We start from the raw sequence: 21,069 nt of genomic DNA, 5'->3' as shown, positions 1-21,069 counted from the left end.
TAGTGGGTTTTCACTCAACATCGCTAAAACGCAGGTTACTCAGACCGAATAAAGGTTTCCTCGCTTTTCCTCTAAAATCTGCACGGCATGGCATCTGCATGAGAACGACCTAAATTTGAGTTTAGGTAGCTCATGAATCACATAAAGTGCAGGAACTCAGCGATGAGTAAATTTGCCTCATGTTTTTCCATGTTTGTCCAGGAAAAACTTCCCGAATATGAGAAAAGTAAAGATTTGATTCACTCAGTCCATTGGTACTACTCCTAGACTGAGTAAAATTTTCGCTCATTTTTCTCTTTTTCCGTCAGATTTTTGAGGTTTTCCACCGAGGAAAATTTACTCCTCATCGCTGAGTTCCTGCACTTTTGGCGATTATGAGTGAACTAAACTCAAATTTGGGTCGTTCTCATTCGCCGTGTGCTCTAATATGAGGAAAATCGACGAAAATTTTACTCAATCTAGGTCCTGGACTCTAGGAGTAACCTACGTTTTCGCGAATTTTAGTGAACGAAACTTACATTTGATTTGGTTTAATCCGTGTACCAAGAAATACTTGAATCCCAGGACTAGCAGGATTCCTCCGAAGCAAAGACCATAAACAAATCATAATCGAATCAATCATCTACTTGACCTACATACGGAGCCAAAGCAGCGCGAATGAATTAAAAACAAACACCACAATGCTCTCAGCTTGTCGCTCGCTCTACCCATCCAGCCAACCAGGAATGGCATCACGGAACTCCTACTAGAGGCAGTGCTAAAACTAAATGTAATTATCAGTAATTTGCCTAATGCGCTCCTTTCCATCAGAATGCCGCCGTCATCCCATCCTATCCCATCGGCGTATCGCCCATCAGCATGCATGTGTTGTGGTTGGTGGCGATGGCGGTGGTTGTAGAGTTCAGTTGAAGTGATAGCAAACTGACTGACACTTTGTTATTTATGCGCTGTAGGTAGGTATGTACATAGTATATGCAAACCTACGTCCTAATGGGCACAATAGCCATGGGCCTCAGAGCCATTGATAACTAAACAAATTGGATATGTGCATTAAGATAAATAGGCGTTCATAGAGAGGGATAGCTGGTCAGTAGGCATGGAAAGCCATAACATAATACAAAATCAATAAACACACGAATCGGCAACGAGGAGCAATGAGCCAAGCGCTGTTATTATACAACCTTAAGTATAGTGGAGTGACTTTCGAGAAAATAAAGCATACAAATGATGGCATGTTTAGTGTGTTGACAGTCAACGTACCTGTTACAGATGAGACGACGTCGTTGTTGTTGTCGTCGCTATGGTGGCACGCGATCGTTTAGCCTTCTCTCGCTGTCTGTCTCTCGCAGTTCAAACTCATACACAAGCAAAGGCGCGAAATTACTCGCGAAACCTTACACAGGATATGGAGTAAAAAGAAGGGGTTAGGGCAGGGCAAGGTTTGCTCAGCTGTCAATGCGCGATTTTCAACGTAGCAGGCGATGATCGGTGGCTAATGACGGCGACAGTTGGGCGAAGGCTACTTGATAATATCCTGGTGGGTTTCGATGTGCGTTTCAAGTGTAGTTTTTTACGACTCGCTCCTTCCGAGACGTTGTTATGTACTAGAGGGGGACTGTCATTGAATTACAATTTTTCACCATCACATACACAGGAGAACGATAAATGGAGCAGTGGCGACAAAGGACAAACGCGGAAAATTCGATTCACCAACACACACAGAGAAAGAGAGAGTCGCACACTTGGCACACGTCTACAGACACGGGCGCGTGTCGATGTCGAATCGTAGCGGCTCCTTTTGATGATCCTTTTTCCAACTTTTCCGACCCAACAGCACGTACACACCAACACACTAGCACGTCGCGTAAACGATTGCCCACCACTTCACTGCTCAAACATACGAAAGCAGTGAAACAAAAAAAAATGGAAAACCGAGTGTATTACATCAAATTTTCACTTTTCTTTTGTCATGAGTTGCTTCCACTTTTTCCGTTTAAACTTTTCTCATTCACCAAGGAAACTTTCCTCTCGGTTGAAATTTTCCTAATCCATCTAGTAGGACGTCACACAGAAGCAGAAGCTAGTATGTACCAACCAATCTTCACTTTGGATATTTCGAAATAGCTTTCTTTGCTAGACTACACTCTTCCTTCGAAATCGAAATATTTATTTTTAACAATTCCAAATTTCCCTTCAACAATGAACAAGTAACTCAACTCACTCGATAAACTACGATACGTACAAAAAATCAACGGAAACTAACAAACAAACATTATGTTTTCTTCACGACCAGCCGAGATTTGTTGTTTCGGTTGTGTCTCTCCGTGCTCTAAAGAGTACATACATATATTTATGTGTCAAACCTGACTATACACTGCCACTTTTCACTGCGATTCACCACTCCTACACGACGTCGTCATCATCGTCGTCGTCGTGGTCGTCGTCAGGGACATGCACAGCACCGCCCTTCTCCGTAGTGCAGGTTACCTTTTCTCCAAACAGAGTCAAACGCTTATCACTTTCTTCCAGTTTAGTGTTTACCAAAATCACAGAAAGCAAAACTTTTTTGCCACTTTCCCTACTAAACATAAACTTAAACAAAGATTTAAACCGAAAAAGAATGCACAAATCGCGCGCGATTTTTCACCTTATAAACTTGGGAGTGAGTCCTAGTCTCTGCTGTTGTCGTCGTAGTCAATACGACATGAATGAAAACTACTCATCAGTACAATTTGGTTGTTCATGGTACGAAATTCTAACGCGAACTGAGTGCGTCTTCCCAGAGATTTTTCCCTATAATCTAAAAAACGGGTTCGGTCGTATGCTGAGTTGGTGATAATACCACACAAGTGTATAAGTCTACCCTGCCTAGCACTTGTGGAGACGCGTGCTCATTGCGAGATGGGGGGGTTTCGCTCAAAGATATTCAGAGAGAAAGAGCGAGCGTGCGAGAAAAGAGCGTACTGGCGGCGGAAGAGTGGAAATCTAAAACGAGCATAGAGCACCGCCGGTGATAATGCTCGGGGAAATTGGGAGTTCTCACGGCATTAACAGTAGGTATCTGCCACCCAACGCGACTTGCCCTGCATGTACGATCACTAATGGTCAAACTGATATTAACTAGATAAGCAGCTACTAGCAGCGATGCCAGGGTTTTCCGTTGGAGTCGCAGCATGTTTTGGAGACGCAATATCACCATGCCGGTTTTGCGTTGTAGGACTTTTCGTGTGATGGTTGAAAACCATTAGACATTGAGCAATTGAATGACTTCAAAAGTGAAGCGTTGATCACTCTGAGAGGCTGTGGCATTGCAGCATGCATTCCATCATTGATTAGGAGGGAAAGATCGAAGCACTATCTTCAAGTGACATTTGAATTCTATAGAAAAGCTAGAACTGACAAGTGCTAAGAATCATAAACAACAAATACATAATCCGGGTAATTAGGAATGGTTGATAACAGAAAATTAGATTAATAGTGAAACTAACATTATCTGCATTATGATGGCCCAAATCGTTGGAACTTGTCGGCACTGGTAGTTGAGTGGCAAGCCAAATTGAGGTCGTTGAAATATTATGGGGCGTAAAATCTCTGGTCACCTTCGGAAGGGAAGCATCGCCTATGGGTTCGATATGTAAGGTCCAGGTTTTGGAATCACCTCCTTAGTGCCCGTGATGGACACTCGATTGTGAATCAGAGGTCAACGGAAAATAAACGATAATGTACAAAATCGTTGGATCTCTTGCCTATATTCTGTTATGGAAAATGTTGATATTGACAAAGGAAAAAAAAAGGAAAACAAAATGTCACATAGCTTCAGTGTTGTTGTTCAGCTAAGTCAGACCAACGTACGGCCCGGGGGCTAATACAGCCCACGGTCTTGTAGGGCTCGCGATTACTTTGAAAAAAAAAGTGCTGGTACCTGGTCCGCGGACTATTCCATCCAGCTGATGAATTTCAATTCAAAGGTGATTTCGTTTTTATGAAAATCCAGACAAGGCCATAATGTGTCAACAATTAATTGCGCCATCAAATTATGAAATAGCACCAGCGGAAGCACCATAATTACAGGTTACTTCAGGCTAAGAGAATAAAACTAAATAGAGCTAAATCACTAAACATCCCTGAAGTCATGTAAATTTTTGATAAGACAATCAATATAATGAAGGCCAGCGAACATAACCGTCGTCTATTTCAAATGTTATTCGGTCTGTTACCGAACTTGCTTTTTTGTAAGATTCAGTACTGCAAAAAGCAAAAGTATGTTCCCGTATTTTCTGCACCATATTATATTCCTACAGCAACTTACAGCAAATGCAAACATAGCAAGTTTGGGAACAGATCTATTGACAGAACATACTTACTTATCCTGGTCCGACATCCCTCAAGATTGCACCTGCATCACAATGTTACGCCAATTCACTCGGTACGTGGCTGCTTGTCTCCAATTTCTTGACCGTCCCACACTTCCAAGATCCTGCTCCACTTGGTCTAACCACCTTGCTCGCTGTGCTCCTCTTCGTCTTGTACCGGCCGGATTCGAGGCAAAAACCATTTTTGCGGTATCGTTGTCCGGCATTCTTAAAACGTATCCCGCCCATCGTACCCATCCAGCTTTCGCAACTTTCTGGATACAGTGATCGCTCGATAGTTCTCACATTCTAGTTTGTCGCCTTTTTTATATATATACTGGGCATATTACTCCCTCTTTCCACTCCTCCGGTAGCTGTTCTGTATCCCAGATTCTGACTATCAGTCGGTGCAGACAAGTGGCCAACTTATTCGGGCCCATTTTGATAAGTTCCGCTCCGATACCATCTTTCCCAGCTGCTTTGTTGTTCTTAAGCTGTCGGATAATATCCGTAACTTCACCTATTGTGGGAGCTGGTATGTCCCCCTCATCCGCTGTACCGACGAAGCCATTCCTCCTGCCGCCTTGGTCCTCGGCCTCTGCACCGTTCAGATGTTCATCGTAGTGCTGCTTCCACCTTTCAATCACCTCATGTTCGTCCGTTATGATATGGATTAGTAATTTCCATTTAATTCCACTACCTTATTTGCTTATTCTTGACAGATACGCTTATTTCGTCTACAATGTGCAGACTTCTTCAGTGTCTTGTACTAATAAGTCGAGTATTAGTACAAGACACTGAAGAAGTCTGCACATTGTAGACAAAATACGCGTATCTGTCAAGGATAAGCAAATAAGGTAGTGGAATAATAATATCAATGCTCAGTATGCCAGGAATCTAGCCGAAAAAAAAATATAACGCTCTGGGATTGCATCCAATTGAGTTGATGTCCTGAGTGAAGTTTCTTGAAATTATTAGGTCTACAATTTGGTGGATATAAGTAGTTCAAATTTTGGCCGCAAAGATGGCGCAACGATACAAACTTTTGTATTTCACAAGATAGAGGTTTGTTGTCTTGGGCAAAGTTGTAGAACGTAAAATTTTATGAAAACTTGCCGAGGACACAAAAGCCATATATATTCAAACAACTAAGATATACGAAGTTTTATAAAATTTTACTGAAATTCACGTTTTTAGTATTACATTTTGAACAATCGTTCCAAAGAATACTATTATATTTTTTCCTCGATCGGTACTGATCAATCCAATCTTTTCCAGATTAATGCTATTACTTTTAGAATACTGAAAAATATATATCACATGAAATTAAATTTGGTTATGATTTGCATTTGTATAATGAATAAAATATAGGGAAAACGAATCTAAACTGTGTCGTCAAATTTTAAAATCAAGAATTATTAGTTTTTGTGGCATTAAAATGCATTCAAAACATCATGTATACAACAAACGTTAAAATTACCTAACGGAATAATTGATCAGACTATTATTCCGCAAGGAAAGTGAAATTTCTTTCAGAATGTACCACCTTCATGACGATCACGATACTAATGTAATCGATCTTTCCTTTACCGATTTCTGTTGAACTGCGTAATGGGTCAAGAAATGCTAAAGAAAAGTAATTTCTTTAGCATTCCGTGTCCTATCCCGTAGCATGTAGAAACGTCATTAATTTTCAGCTGCGTACCAGCTGCGTAGCTGGTATCATTCGAGAAAATATCAGAGATGTGATTTGGATTGATGGATAGCAAGATATCTCCAGAATACCTTACTATAATATAATGGTGCCATATGAGATTATCAGAAGTGTGATTTTAATTGTTGACCAGTTGAAAACCTGGAATGATATGAGGGAATTTTTGAGAGAAGAGATTTGAATGGTCGGATAGTTGAATATCTTCTAATCATTCTGATATCTTAAAAAAATCAAGAGGAATTTATGGATAACTCTGATCACCTGAAAGACGTGATTTTAATTGTTGGAGAGTTGGTTTGGTTGAATTGTTGGACAGGGTCAAATACTATTAAAATCGACTTTGGTGCATTCGATGGATCTCAACATATGTTTGGCCCTGGGCCCCAGTTAACGTTAACATGCCGCTGTGTTCCAGGTACCATTCTGGATGTGGCCAAAATCTGACATGAGCCACAATCTATCATGTTCCTGCCCAGAAAGTGGCCAAAATCCGACAACTCAAATCACATCTCAAGATCAATGGTTATATTGTTAAGAGGAGGTTCTCATTGAAATGGTCAAAAAGTAAGCTTGTGGGCCAATGAAAAAATTTGTACAAGGCGAAAAAAAATAAAATTGCGCCCGTGGTCACGTTTTGAGTAAGGCAGTGTACGCCTGAAATTGTCAAACTGCGTACAGCCTGGTACCTAAAAATCGATTGATGACTTTTAAAGTGAAATAAATTATAGGAGGAATGACCTAACAACGGGTAACAAACTGCAAATTTGACGGAATGGTGCGATCTTAAACTTTTTGGTCGATTTTTCAACCCGTTTTTTCCTCTTTAAGACTTCAGCAAAAATCTGGATCAAAAATAGAAAAGAGATCATCAGCATTTGTAAACAAACCGTTCCAAAGCCCATTCCTCACAAATCGAAGGCCGCCCACACAAACCATCACCATCAACGTGTAGGTGGAAGTTTCCCATATCCCATGATGGCGTTTTTTTTTTTTTTTTTTTTTTTTTTTTTTTTTTTTTTTTTTTTTTTTTTTTAACTCTTTATTTGTTCCAACTTCAAAATAAATTACATTTCTTTTTTAACCTAGGTGCTCCAGTTACTACAGTAACTTACCAGCCTTAATTGTTATGATATATATCTAAGTGTTTTTACATTGTTCCTGTCTTGGCAATTCAGTATTTTAAACAGGTTTTTTAAACCTGCATGTCAGTATAACAATTGATAGCTTAAAACTAAATAACTAAAACTAAATCTTATCTAAGTATAAAGGGAATTAATCGTTGCAATTGAGGATTGTAACGATTTTTGCCGGAAATTATTAATTATTTTGTTGGACATTTGTGCTAAAGTCTCAACATTCGAAATTCTATGTACTTCGGTAGTACTGTACCAGGGAGGCAACTTCAAAATCATCTTCAGAATTTTGTTCTGAATCCTTTGAAGTGCTTTTTTCCTGGTAGTGCAACAACTAGACCATATTGGCACAGCGTAAAGCATGGCCGGTCTAAAAACTTGTTTAAATATTAGAAGTTTATTCGTCAGGCAAAGCTTGGATTTCCTGTTAATAAGAGGATACAAACATTTTATATATTTGTTACATTTGGCTTTAATGCCCTCAATGTGATCTTTAAAAGTTAATTTATGGTCAAGTATTAATCCAAGATATTTCACTTGGTTTGATCAGGAAATTGGAACTCCGTTCATAGTGACTATGTGACTACTACTAGGTTTCAAAAAGGAAGCCCTGGGCTTATGTGGAAATATTATAAGTTGAGTTTTGGAAGCGTTGGGAGAAATCTTCCATTTTTGTAAATAAGAAGAGAAAATATCTAAACTTTTCTGAAGTCTGCTGCAAATAACACGAAGACTTCTTCCTTTAGCGGAAATGCCTGTGTCATCAGCGAACAAAGATTTGTGGCAACCCTGAGGCAAATCAGGGAGGTCCGAAGTGAAAATGTTATACAATATAGGCCCAAGAATGCTACCCTGAGGAACTCCTGCTCTAACAGGTAGTCGATTAGATTTGGAATTTTGATAATTTACCTGCAGAGTTCTGTCAGTTAAATAATTTTGAACTAATTTCATAATGTAAAGTGGAAAATTAAACTTTTTCAATTTAGCAATCAAACCTTCATGCCAAACACTGTCGAATGCTTTTTCTATGTCTAGAAGAGCAACTCCAGTTGAGTGGCCTTCAGATTTGTTTGAATGAATTAAATTGGTAACTCTCAAGAGTTGATGAGTAGTTGAATGCCCATGGCGAAATCCAAACTGCTCATCTGCAAAAATTGAGTTCGTATTGATGTGAAGCATCATTCTATTCAAAATTATTTTTTCAAAAAGTTTACTTATTGAAGAAAGCAAACTTATTGGACGGTAGCTAGAAGCTTCAGCTGGATTTTTATCCGGCTTCAAAATTGGAACAACTTTTGCATTTTTCCATTTATCAGGAAAGTATGCCAAATGGAAACATCTGTTAAATAATTTTACCAGGAAAGACAAGGTACTCTCTGGGAGTTTTTTGATGAGGATATAGAAAATTCCATCATCACCTGGAGCTTTCATATTTTGAAATTTTTTAGTTATAGACCTTACTTCGTCCAAATCAGTCCCCCAGGAATCATCAAAAATATTTTCCCGAGAGAAAATATTCCGAAAATCCCGAGCAACCTGATTCTCAATAGGACTAGTAAGACCCAAACTGAAATTATGGGAACTCTCGAATTGCTTAGCAAGTTTCTGAGCTTTTTCCAAATTTGTGATCAAAATTTTACCACCTTCTTTAAGCGCTGGAATTGGCTTTTGAGGTTTTTTCAAAATTTTTGTGAGTTTCCAAAAGGGTTTGGAACTCGGGTCTAATTTAGAAACATTATTTTCAAAAGTTTTGTTCCTCAGGGCAGAGAATCGCTTTTTAATTTGTTTTTGCAAATCCCGCCAGATAACTTTCATGGCAGGATCGCGTGTTCTTTGAAATTGTCTCCTACGGACATTTTTAAGACGGATCAAGAGCTGAAGATCATCGTCTATTATAATTGAATCGAATTTAACCTCGCATTTTGGTACTGAGGCAGCTCTTGCTGCAACTATAGAAGTAGTCAGAGATTCAAGAGCATAATTAATTTCATCTTTGGTTTGCAAAGGAATGTTTGGATCGAAGTTATATTCCATAAATGTTCGATACTGCTCCCAATCAGCTCTATGGTAATTGAAAGTAGAGCTGTTGGGATTACAAATTATTTCTTGGGATATTTCAAAAGTTACTGGAAGGTGATCAGAACCGAAGTCAGCATGGGTAACCAATTGGCTACAAAGTTGACATGAATCAGTTAAGACCAAATCAATAGTGGAGGGATTTCTTGCAGAAGAAAAGCATGTTGGGCTGTTTGGATATTGAATTGTGTAATAACCTGCAGAACAATCATCAAACAGAATATTACCATTGGAATTGCTTTGAGAATTATTCCATGAGCGGTGTTTTGCATTAAAATCACCAATAATGAAGAATTTAGACCTATGACGGGTAAGTTTCTGGAGGTCACCCTTGAGAAAATTCTTTTGCTGGCCTACGCATTGGAATGGCAAATAGGCAGCTATAAACGTAAGTTGTCCAAATTTTGTTTCAACAGAAACTCCCAAAGTTTCAAAAACTTTGGTTTCAAATGAAGAAAGAATTTTATGCTTGATTCGTCTATGAATAATGATGGCAACGCCACCACAGGGTCCATCAAGACGATCATTTCTATAAATCAAGTAATTTGCGTCCTTCTTAACCTTATGGTCAGGTTTAAGGAACGTTTCAGTTATAACGGCAATATGCACGTTATGAACTCTCAAAAAATTAAATAGCTCGTCTTCATTATCTTTAAGAGATCGAGCATTCCAATTTAAAATGTTTAATGCTTTAAAATCCATTACTGAATTTTAAAGTCATGACAATATTATTAGCAAATTTTACTCCAGTTTGAATAGCATCAAACATGGAGTTAGATTTAAGCATATCAGAAATCATGTCAATTAATGAATTCTGTAAAAATTCCATTTTAGGGGCAGTAATGCTTCCTAAGTCAAAATTGTCAAAACTTCCGTTAGAACGTTGGTTAGTATTTTGATTTCTACCCGCTGCAATAGCAGCATAGGTAGCTCCATTAACTCGCTGAACATTGTTAGCAGCGAGGGGAGTAGGTACAGATGAAACATTTGAAGCAGGGGTGATATTTGTACCTACGGGTACGAATGTAGAATTTGTTCCTCGCTGACCGTTGTTACCAGCAGAGGAATTTATACCTGGTCGGAAACGTGAAGCGTTTCTTACCTGTCGGTTAGAACGAGATTGTAGGATCGCTTTGCGAGTCTTACATTCCCAAAAATTGGATTTGTGGTTTTCACCACAATTTGAACATTTAAATTTCTTAGGATTCTCCTTCACAGGACAGTCGTCCTTTGCGTGAGAGGAATCACCACAATTCATGCATTTAGCTGGCATGTAGCAATTTTTAGTTCCGTGACCCCATCCCTGGCACTTACGGCACTGAGTGAGGTTTTGGAAATTTCCTCCAGTCTTCCTGAAGTGTTCCCACTTCACTCGGACATGGAGCATAAGGCTAGCTTTTTCTAAGGCCTTAAGGTTGTTTAGTTCACTAGACTTGAAGTGAACTAAATAAAAATCATTAGAAATCCCGTTGCGCGAATCGCCAGGACGGGATTTCATTTTCATTTTGATTACTTGGAGTGGCACAACTCCAAGTAATTTTGCCAGTTCATCTTTGATCTGATCCAGGGATTCACCACTGGGCAGTCCTTTCATGACAACCTTGAACACACGTTCAGTTTTGGTGTCGTAAGTAAAAAATTTGTGCTTCTTCTCAGTAAGATACTTGAGAAGACATTTAAATCCGTCCAAGGTTTCAGCCAATACACGGCATTCACCCCGACGTCCAATTTGTAGTGAAAACTTAACTTTCACGAAATTCAAAAGTTCCATGCGAAGAGCATGGAAATCGGTAGTGGTTATCACAATAGAGGGAATCTTTTCTTTCTTGGCATTAAGCCGGGAAAGTTTACTAGAATTTTTCTTGGATGATGGATCATTCTCATCATCCGTGAGCAAATCAAATTGATTACTCAAATTAATTTCATCAGAAGGGGGGTCAAGAGTTTGCCCCTTTCTTTTGCGTTTAGGCGCCATGGCGGCAGTAAATTTTTATCCAAATCGACTTCCAAGCAGATTACTATAAGAATCTGAAGGATCGAAGAGGAATTTTCCAAATCGATATCCAAGAAGGATTACCTCGGGTAGGGTCCAAACAAGGATCGAAGAGGAATAAGAGGAGTTGAAGAAGGTAGAAAATTTTTACAGGTTGAGCACTGAAAAGTGCTGTTTAAATTTGTTGTAGCTTTAGGTAGTAGTAACACTTCCTTAAGCAAAAAGCAAATAGATCCGCACGGCAAGAGAGCACGATGCGGACTGGACCCATGATGGTGTTAGTTTGCGTAGGTGGCCTTCGCTTGTGAGCGATGGGCCCTTTTCTATTGTTGATCCAGAAATAGTGAATACAAAGAATTTGTAGATTTGATATGTCATTCCTCCAACGAAAAAGGTTTCCTTTGGAATGGTCAAAGGTACACCCAACCGGTGGATGTAAGATTCGCTTACAATTATGTGGGATTCATCATCAGAGGATGTAAGTGGAGACCGCATGAACCGAGTATGCGATATACCTAGCTGCGGCCCGATGTAAGAAAATTGGAGACCGAAAAATGTGGAGTGTATTAGCAACAATCAATAAGAAACTATCGATTTTAAATTGGCTCACTACTTGACTAGCCTATTGGTCCCAAGCAAACGATTCGAGACAAGTGTGTGCGTCGTTCTACAAGCTTGCTGGTATAGTCGAAAGCGTAGATGGAACACGAAATAAAAAAAGACAAACAACCATTACATCGCCTGCATGGTCAATTTCTAACATTCGTTGCGATGTTCATGAACAGAGGATGATAGGAAACGGAACTAACATTCATTGTAATAGATTTTTGGTTTGCGTGTAGAAGTCGTTAAATTGAACCGTTTTCAAATGAGATTGTACGCAGTTTTGAGAAACCAATTGTTTCGAGATATCCGCTCGTGTCAAGCCAAGAGTGTCCCTTGACGGCCGGGACGCCGCTTCGAACAATGGCCTGTAGAAATATTTCTTGTGCGCGGATCTAAAAAACCCTTTTAACACGATATAGTAGACACTTATACCTTTCAAAAAATGCAATAAGAAAAAATTCGATTTTTTGAAAAATTTTAATGAGAACCTCCCCTTGAATGGTAATGTTATATTACAAGTCCAAGAAGTTTGCAGAGCACTTGAGGCAGAAATATCGTCAGCATATGAGAATTACAATTCAAGAGTAGAGAACAATATAAAACATGATCCTAAAACGTCCTTTAACTTCGCGAACGAAAAAATGAAGTCATATACATTAACATCACGGAAATTGTAAACTTTTCTATTGAAGCAATAGATAGAGGTAATACCGTTGAAACCTTATACACTGACTTTAGTAAGGCCTTTGACAGAGTAGACATTCCCTTACTACTTTTAAATTAAATCGTTTAGGTATGACAAGTACACTTTTAAAATGGATTGGATCATACTTGACAGAAAGAACACAGATGGTCCGCTTTAAAGGGAAAATGTCCTCGACAGTTACTAATGTTACCTCGGGAGTTCCATAGGGATCTCATTTAGGTCCTTTATTATTTATTTTATTTGTGGGTGACGTGAAGTTTGTGTTAAATCACTTAAATGTGCTCATATATGCTGACGATATGAAACTGTACATGGAAATCTTTAACAATTCTGATTTGCTACATTTTCAAAATGAAATCGATGTTTTCTACAATTGTTGCGTTAAAAGTCTGCTGGATATTTATGTTAAAAAATGCAATATAATATCTTATTCCAGAAAACACACTACTCTAGATTTTACATGTACTCTAGGAAACCAGCTGGTTGTAAGGTGCGATAAAATTAAGATTTTTTTTTAATTCAATTTAATTCACAAAGCAAATAATATGTTGGGATTCATAAAAAGGTTTAGTTATCATTTTAAAGACCCATATACCATAAAAACACTTTATATAGCTTACGTGAGATCAATTCTCGAATATTGCAGTGTGGTTTGGGCTCCAATTCAAAGACAGTTCTTGTTATTTGCTCTTAGGAAACTAGGTTGGGAAAATCCTTCTTATGAGTCCCGTTGCATATTGATAAACATTGAAACACTTAAAAAACTAAGAGAAATTTACACAACGAGTAAGTTCAGATAAATATTAGCAAGCTTAAATTTTTACGTACCATCACGCATGTTAAGAACTCGAATTGTATTTCAACTGTCACCTTACAGAATGAATTATGGTAAAACTTGACCAATCAATAGAATGATGAGGAATGCTATCTTTTATTTTTGTTTATTAATTTATTTGTTAAGGCTCAACCGAATTAACTTTAGAGAGCCGAGGATTCTTGTTCACTATACAATACATATTAAAACATTTTATCTTCCGCTATCCAATAAGCCTCCTCCACCAGAACGGGAGCCGCTTCCAGTGGTTTCATTGTATGGCAGATTCACCAGGAGGGGGTCAAAGCACTTCCATTGCAGCAATGGACACAAAATGCGGTCAGCACTCATACATTCATCACGAAACGGTTGCTTTCCAAAGTCGACGACGCATCGACTGAAAGAACTGCTGATGAAGAACAATGAGGAGGACCACACAATGGTTGCTGCCGAGTAAACACACTAATCGAGTCAGTACGGTTTTACTGAGTTTTTGAATTGCGGAACTGTTCTGTAAAAGTTTAAAAATCTGTGGAAAATTTATTAATGAGAAAATTTGTTCTGAACTTGTACATACTTAGTTCTGTTAACCCCATTTAATGATAAAAAATAAAATTGGTCGATTTCATTGATTCTTTACCGATAACGGTAATTTGAATTTTACCGACTTTTTCAGCAATTCAAAAACCCAGTAAAAAAATACTGACTCCTGTAAAAAAAATCTTAGTGTGAACAGACGATCGCGTGACACACATTGAGAGTGGTCTGCTCTTGTCGACAGCGGAGTGAACACTGAGGAATGCTATCTAACATGAAGCTTTAGTGTGATAATTTATTAGCTAGAGAATGATCTTAGAAGATGGTAGGTAGATAGTTCCGTTAGAGTACGGCAGCATGAAAATTGAATAGAGGTTGAAAATGAGCGAAGGGCCATTAATGCGACAGTGCCGTAAGTACCGTAAAACGGAGTATCTTTGATAATGCGGGTAACTTTGATAGTACAATATCAGGCATAACATTTGATAACGGCACAAAAGCATTTGTAAACAAACTTTGTAAGGCCCTTTACTCGCGAACCAAAGTACGCCAATTTCCAGTCGATGGTGTGTTACAATGCAATTCTTCTTTACCCAACTATAAGGCTGTCCATGAGACAGTTGCGATCAGCTGACTTTTTTATTTACCAAGAACTTTTGACAGATCACAGTCGAACTGGCAGTTTATTCTCATAAGAATTTCTGCTTTTTTATGTTTACATTCAGCACCATTAACACCAGCTCACTCACACTCTAGATTTCTAGCTGTCAGTTCCACTGAGAAACGTCTCTTGGATCACCTTATTATGTTGCTCCTCTTGTCATGACCTGGGACGGGACTTGACAATCGGGTAGCGATTACGAGCCAATTTGCTGTCAAATCCGAGCCAGTTGCTGATTGGTCGATTTGAAAGTAGCAATCGTTGAGTAAAAAGGACAGAGGGATCACATCAATCGGGCTGGCAGTGATGCCGGAATCAATGTTGACGTCAATAGCGTTGTTAATTTTTTATATTTGCGAAAGGAAAGTTGGAAAATAGGGTCCATGGCGTGCTTTAAGAGATGAATATTCTTGTTTGTTTATGGTTATTTTTATTGTGTTAAACAAAAATTATGTACAAGGTGCTAAACTGCGGTAGAAACTCCGAATCAAAGTAAAATTAAATAGAAAAATCATTTTGCAATCCTGGCATCATTCGTCAACTCCGTAGAAACACCATGCACTAATTTTAAACGGGCATTCATCAAAAACATTAAGAAGAGTGCGAAGCTGGATTGTCAAGTCCCGTCCCGGGTCATGACCAACGCAGTCATCTCAGATAGAAAGCAGTAGGGTGGTTGTTGCGTGCTGTACCCTCATCAGTATTGTTGACGGTTACTCCCGCCTTGAGTTGTTACATTCAAAGTGTTTTTATGTTACTTCATATGTGTAGTGATGAAACGTCGCTAGAACTATTCCACAGCCGTAGGCAGTATTTGAGCAAAGTCCAACGCACACTTTTTGCCTGTAGATTTGAAGACATATTTCAAATCTTCGCGTTCATCGTACGGGTTAGGCCATAAGTGTGCGGTTTGACTTGCACTGTCGCATTAATGGCCCTTCGCTCATTTTCAACTTCAATTCAATTTTCATACTGCCGTACTCTAACGGAACTATCTACCTACCCTCTTCTAAGATCATTCTCTAGCTTGAGCTTGAGCTTGAGCTTGATTGACCGCCCACGGTTGCTACTCTGTTATTGCCAGATCAGCTGTAATTACACAGAGAACCAATAGACGATGCTTGGGACTAGCAATCATCCTCAATGTGTAAAAACTGGTGATCTTAAATTAGGCAATACCAGCGCCGGCCGCGCCCGAACACAGGTCAAGAAAGGAATGGGAAGGATTGTGTTGACATGACACTCGCTTTGATGGAAGCCGAGAACACCTCTGCACTTCCACGAGGAATCACTGGGATGTTGGATAAGAGGGTTGGGTTTGCAGCAGGGTTCGTTTTGGTAAACGATAAGCTGAATTGATGTCCTAACGATCATATAACGCGAAGGAGCTTGGGACTAAACCCACGGTCTTCTGCTCAGTAAGCAAAAACGTTTGCCACTAGGCAGACGAGCACCTTTTTAATCACCGAGTTGCTGTTATTACCATGTAGTCATATTAACAAATAAAACGATTGACGAATCTTGAATGTGGATGGGCCTGAGATTAGACTCATGATGTTCTGCTCAGTAAGCAAAAACGGTTGCTCTAAGGCCACCGAGCTTCTCATATCACATAATACCGTTGCTCAAATTTTTGTATCCATTCAAACCCGGAACCAACGACAACAACGTGTTTCGCAAAATACACGATACACAAGCGATTTTACCATAAATCTCTTTGATATGTAAGGACCTGGGGCCACGTTTTTCTGCTCAGTAAGCAGGCCACTGTAACCGACGATCTTTCAAATCCAAAAACTAAAAACTACGAAAAAGTACTTAGGCCTTCATTAAGTTCCACTTTCACGCGACGTTCAATGTTTCAATTTGCTCTTTACGTATTGTTCAGGCTATAAATAGGCCCTTTTCAAAAGTTACGTGAGAAATACGCACAATCGTCGCCTACCTCGCAAAACTGGTTCCAAACTACAACAAAGGCATAAGCAACGATGGATTGTTGAACTTTGCAGGCTGGTGTAGTGCACAGCAAAAAAAATGTAATATCGAACGTAATTCAAGCTGATGTATGAAATAATGATGTAATTGTAATTTTGTAATTTATCAGCACACACCCTGGTAGACCACTGAAAACCAATCTGCCCTTAAGCGAGTGTGTACCTACTGAAACCTGGCCGTAGGCCTATGCTAGACCGTATAGCATAACGACCTTCTTCCACTAGCAGGCCTGTTTCTGTTTGCACAGACAGTCCCACTAGTTTCCGATACATTTATAGGGGATAGTAGGAGATTAAAAGAATGGAGAAGAGTTATAGAGGTTTCCTCTTCTAAGATCATTCTCTAGCTAATAAATTATCACACTAAAGCTTCATGTTAGATTACATTTCCAACCAACTCTGAAAATCGCAAATTTCGCATATGAAGTAACATAAAACACTTTGAATAAAAGAATGATGAGAGTTTATAAAAATTATTGTGAGCTTATAGATCTAACTATGTCTAAAGATACAGTAAGGAGAACACTAACTGCTAGGCTTTCGTCTCGTTAAGTTTAAAACAATTTTTATTTCTTAGATATTTATATATTTATGTAGTCTACATTGATTGAAAAATTTCAAATAAAACGTATGTTTTAAAATAGCATGTAACGGAACAGCACTATTGTAAGACGGTCTACACTGATTGACGACGAATAAACAAACTAAACAAGGAAAGCGCCTCTTCATTCGACAACTAATCCATTGCACACGATGCCGACACAGCGGCGCTTAGGTGTGGGTACCTGCGCGAATTTCACTGCCGCGGTAAACTCGATTTATAATCGCTGCCGCCGCGAATAAATTGCGCCAGTGTGTAGGAGCCTTTACTATGCCCTAGTAACACAGATTCATAGAATTAGGTTGAGTAAACTTCTTTACAACCAAATCCAGTCACATAAAGGTTATATAAACTGTTATAGAACATGTGTGTTGCTTGGGTGGTGGCTGTCACAACATTCTTTAGGGAGTCTGACCACTTGCTCAGCGGTACCTGCAACATGTCTGGATATGAAAAATTTAGGTTTGGATACTCATTATGACTTCCATTAATCTTGTGTTTGAATTCTCATGGGGTATATTATAGTATTTTGATACATACTAACCTGAATAAGTCTGTATCTCCAGAACTAGTTCATCGATTCATAAAATCTGGTATATAGTAAAACTACACGCTTAGAAAATAAAACCGTACTCGGTTTGATTGCAACCGAGTTTTTATCTGCTGAACGCTCGGTAGTCTGTTCGGTTCAAAGAAGAATAGCTCAGCTGTCGTTAGTTATTTTTTACCCACAATCTGTCAAAGTTACCGAAAATATCGGTTGACGAACAATCAATTTAAGCTGAAATAACCGATCATCGGTTTACTCAAGAATTACCGAACGCTGTCAAACAAACCGACCCACCTGTTGTAATTACGGAATTCGTTTTTTTTTGCTTTAAATTTTGATTAAGGATACGTTGCTTCGAATTTTCATAAAAATAAAACCAGTTTTGTCAAAGGAATGTATGAAACATATTTATTCAATTTGTTTTGGGATGCAGAAATGTGCTTTTTTATTGAACATCATTAAACAAAACAAGTTCCGGTAAACAAAAGAAACTGTTCAAAAATGGTTCCGTCGCTACCATGGAAAGGATAGGCTCAATCGAGGGAAACTAAAAACTTCTCGCATGTAGTACTCATGCTTCCTACACCACAGACTGTTCTGGTAACAAAGGAATGTCTTATTGCGGTGGTTCTAAATCGAATGCAGTAAACGAACCTAACCAAATCTCGAATGCAGATGCAACGTCAAGTTGGACATTGACCAACATTGATCCCAAACAGAGGGTAAAGTCTGCAGAGTCCTCTATGAACGCTCCTTGGCAAATCAACGTTGGTATCAGTGGGAAAATCATATTCTAACGGAAAACTAAAACTTAAAGGTAATTGTATAATACGACAACCTATCCAATAAAGCTCGATTCAAAGTAAATCTGGACGCACGGTTTTATACACCACCGCGCCCCTGGTGGTTGGAACAAAAAAACGTTTGACAGGCATTTGTTGATGTTTCGTTGACGAAGAAATTGGTGAAAAGTTTTTCTCGATTGATCGACGCATCTCGAAATTACGGATCATGGAACTTGAGAAAAGAAAATTAATTGTGCACAAACATCTAGAGAACCCTTCGTGGTCCGCCTTAAAAATAGCAAAAGTGTTAAAATTCCCAAAGTCAACGGTGAGTCTTGTAATCAAACGTTACAAGGATACTCTGAGTGTGGATAGAGCACATCGCATCTATCATAAAAGTGGCACTAGGGACAAAGAGCTGAGGAGAAAGGTGTTGAGGTACGTGAAAAGCAACCCAGGTGTCTCCATACGTGATTTGGCAAAGAAATACGATTCCAACTTTTCCACCGTGTAAAACATCCTTTCAAGAGAAGGATATAAGTCTTTTTGTGCATCGCTCCCTGAAACAAAATTTAGTGGCCAAAAAGCGAGCACGATTACTATACGAACGAGTTTTGATGGCTGTATTTTAATGGATGACGAAACATATGTCAAAATGGATTATAAACAAATCCCCGGACGAAAATTTTACCTGGCAACTGGTCGTGGGGATGTCCCCTCCAGGTTCAAATTTGTTTTTTTTTATAAGTTTGCTCGGAAACTAATGATTTGACAGGGAATCTGCAGTTGTGGCCTTAAAACCAAGGTTTTCATCACATATCACACAATGACGTCGAAGGTTTACATTAAAGAGTGTCTGAAAAAGCGGGTTTTACCCTTCATTCGGCAATACAAGACCAACGTTATGTTTTGGCCGGATCTAGCCAGCTGCCCCTACTCTAAGGAGGTACTAGAATGGTATGCTGCAAACAATGTTAATTTCGTCGCCAAAGAGATTAATCCTCCGAATTGCCCTGAGTTCAGACCGATCGAAAAATATTGGGCAATTGTCAAGCGAAAACTTCGAAGATGCGGTGGAGAAGTGACAAATGCACAACAAATGCGTTTAAAGTTGAATAAGTTCGCCGGTACAGTGTCACCAGCGACTGTGCAGATCATGATGGCATCGATCACAAGTAAAGTGCGACAGTTCGTTCGAAACGGTGTAATGTAATAACTTGTTATATATCGTTTGAAAGCTGAATAAATATCCTTTTGTTTGATGTTTTGATCAACCGTGTATGTTGTTTAATTCTTGAGTTATGATCACTTGAATACGTCCAAATTTACTTAGAATCGCACACGCGAGAAAAAAATGGCTGACTAGTTTTAGACTCAGCTTACACTCTCATTTTTTATCGCTGGAAACCAGCAATATTTTGCTGGATTTTTCCGAGCTGAAAGTTCAGCAATCCGTCCAGCAAAATATTTTTGCTGGAAGACCAGCAATTTCGTACAATGCCAAATTGACAGCACTTTACTGATTATTCAGCAAAACGGAAGATCAATCATTTTGCTGGAAGAGCAGCAAATCTCGATTGTTGTTTTTTTTTTTAAGAAAGAGGCATCTCATTGTTGGAATAAATATTTGATTACATTTACATAGTAATTTATTAAATGTTACTGCACTTCTTAAAAATCTTTTCTTGAGGAAGCTATGATGTTCCATCCTGGGTGAGTTGTTGTTGTTGTTGTTGTTGTTGTTGTTGTTTCTTTATTAAGGAGACTCATGTGTAAGTTTACTAATGGAGAAAGTTGTAAATTTCAGAGAAAAACGATAGTTTTTCAACTTGATTCAGGTTGCTAAGGTAGTTTAGTATACTTACTTCATGGCAAACGCTCTTTTTTATATAATTTCAAAGATATTTTGTTAGTCGAACACTGAACATAAAAATAATCATAAACTGTGAATGAGATAACGATGGATTTTAGCCCGATTTTGACGTTTAATACAGTTTACTGGAACGTTCAGCAAAATATTTCATATTACTGATTATTCAGTTAAAGTTAGTTTTGCTGGACGCGATTCAGCAATTCATTTTGCTGGAACAGGATTTGAAAATTTGGTGTGTAGAGAACCGAGTTTTCGGTTAAAATTTCCGTGGCGAAGTTGAGCGGAAGTGGAACGTTTGACATTTAAGCGTTTGACGTTTAACACGTTTTAACGAATATCCGGTTCAGTTTATCGAGTTTCTCGGTTTTCATGTACCGAATTCGTAAATTTCGATACTTTACCGTACTTTTCGGTTTAGCCTCAAATTTATACTATGTTACCGAAATTCGGGTCTGATTCGTTAAATACGCCGGAAAAAAATGCTTTTAAACCATTTATTCGGTTTCTCGTTGGTAGCCGATGAGGTTCGATAGAAAATTAAACCGAGTTCGATATTATTTTCTAAGTGTGTACCATTAAGTTGGTTCTTTTTGTAAAGTTCTGTGCAGTGTTAGGCAAGAAACACGTCTTCTAAAATTTGAAAAGAACAAAATACATATTTCAAAAACGTCGGT

General features: G+C 38.7%; 1 protein-coding gene across 2 annotated transcripts in view; it reads right to left on the bottom strand.

Moving 5' to 3' along the window:
* LOC135702038 (uncharacterized) overlaps positions 1–2,753 on the bottom strand; it is a 225,010-nt gene extending 222,257 nt beyond the window's left edge. For both annotated transcript variants that reach the window (XM_065223009.1, XM_065223010.1), the window contains exon 1: positions 1,261–2,753. The gene's annotated coding sequence lies outside the window, so the exon portion shown is untranslated. The remainder of the gene's footprint in view (positions 1–1,260) is intronic.
* Between the last annotated feature and the right edge of the window lie 18,316 nt (positions 2,754–21,069).

Source organism: Ochlerotatus camptorhynchus, unplaced genomic scaffold (genome assembly GCF_037179485.1).
Source record: "Ochlerotatus camptorhynchus isolate MF236.1 unplaced genomic scaffold, CSIRO-AGI_Acam_v1.1 ptg000182l, whole genome shotgun sequence".
In the NCBI taxonomy this organism is placed as follows: domain Eukaryota; kingdom Metazoa; phylum Arthropoda; class Insecta; order Diptera; family Culicidae; genus Ochlerotatus; species Ochlerotatus camptorhynchus.
This window is presented reverse-complemented; position numbering and strand designations above follow the sequence as displayed.